This window comes from Eretmochelys imbricata, chromosome 2, assembly GCF_965152235.1.
Source record: "Eretmochelys imbricata isolate rEreImb1 chromosome 2, rEreImb1.hap1, whole genome shotgun sequence".
Lineage (NCBI taxonomy): Eukaryota > Metazoa > Chordata > Testudines > Cheloniidae > Eretmochelys > Eretmochelys imbricata.
Genome location: NC_135573.1, coordinates 148,144,823 through 148,146,515, shown reverse-complemented (window position 1 = coordinate 148,146,515; position 1,693 = coordinate 148,144,823).

Here is a 1,693-nt window from a genome sequence, read left to right as displayed (position 1 = left end):
GGGTGTTGGTTACTTTCCTTGCTGTTGCCTCTGGGGAGCTAATATCTGTCTAATTCCCCAATTTACAACTTGTTTTACTGACCACCATACAACACAATTCCATATGCATTACTGATACATATATATGGATAGAGAAATGACTTTCAGCAGATCATAACCTTTCCCCTGATACCTTACAAGGAATTCTTTATATGTAAGATCACGTTTATATGAAAATGAGGAATATGGGGGTTACAGTACATTCCCCCAAGGTATATAATGTCACACATACTCATCCAGTAATGTGGCCTTTAGCATGTGAATGTTCTACAGCCACTGCTCATTTACCCAAAACTGCGTTATGATAGAATCCCACCAATCAGTGCTCATTTCTTGGGTCTAGAAGTGGCAATTCACCATGTGGAGCTGCTCTGTGTATGTCAGCCCCAACCTGGCATTTTTATTTTCACTGTGTCAGTCAGCATCCAGTTATTGTGCTTGAACATCTCCGCATTTTCCCCATCACGCCGCCAGTTGTAATTAGGTTTACCATAGTTCAGGTTCCCAAAAAGAGGACACTGCCAGGGGGAGCAAGCTGGATGGGGGTACAGTTGGACGGTGCTGGAGGTGTGTGTGTATACTGGGATAGGTATTTAGGGGGTGCTGGAGGGGTTGTGTGTACTGGGAGTTGGTATTTGGAGATGCTGGAAGGGCGTGTGTGTACTGGGAGGAGGTAGCTGGTGGGTGCTGGAGGGTGTGCGCGCACTGGAGGGGTGTGTCTGTACTGGAGGGAGTACCTGGGAGGTGCCAGAGAAGGTACCTGCAGCCTCACTCTCTTGGTGGGGACAGGTTGCTCCCTGTCACAGTGTCAGAATGGCTGGTGCAAGGCCAGGACCCAGTGCAAGCTGCCAGTCAGCACATCCATGTTAGCCCTCCACCACAGGGCTGAGAGCTGGGGCCTGGGTGGGTGGGATCTGGAAGCTGTGGCTGCAGGGGAATAGACCAATCAGCTGCGGATGCAGGAAGGGACCAATCAGGGCATAGAGAGGACTCCTTCTGACACAGGCACTGACTCTGTGGGTGCTCCGGGGCTGCAGCAACCACAGAAAAAAAACAGTGGGTGCTCAGCACCCCCTGGCAGCCCTGCTGATCAGCTCCTTCCCCTCCCCCCAGCGCCTCTTGCCTGCTGGTGATCAACTGTTCAGCAGCGTGCAGAACGCACTGGGGGGGAGGAGTGGGGACAGGAAGAGGCGGGGTGAGGGCAGGGTGCGCTTGGGGGAAGGGCAGGGTGGGGGTGGGGCCTTGGGGGAAGGGGTGGAGTGGGGGCGGGGCCTGGGGCAGAGCAGAGATTGAGCACCCCAGAGAAATTAGAAAGTTGACCCCTCTGCTTTCTGAGCTGCAAAAATCCCACACATTGCCTCTTAATTGAAAAATGCACCTAGGGAGAGGGCAGAGAGTCAAAAAAGAGAAAATGTCTGGCCCCGGGAAAACCTGGACATATGTTAACCCTAGGTTGTAATAGTACTTGTTCAAGTTCTGAAAATACAGAAGAATCGTGCATCCTGTATTAGCAACACTCATGAGAATTGCGCTGAGCTGTGCAGGATACATGCTTCTGCCAGAGCAATGTTGGGGACTAAAAAGTGGTGCTCAGGACTGTGGGAGTTTTAAAAAAATGGCATGAAAACTATGGGATGGAGAAAGTGGCATTGTG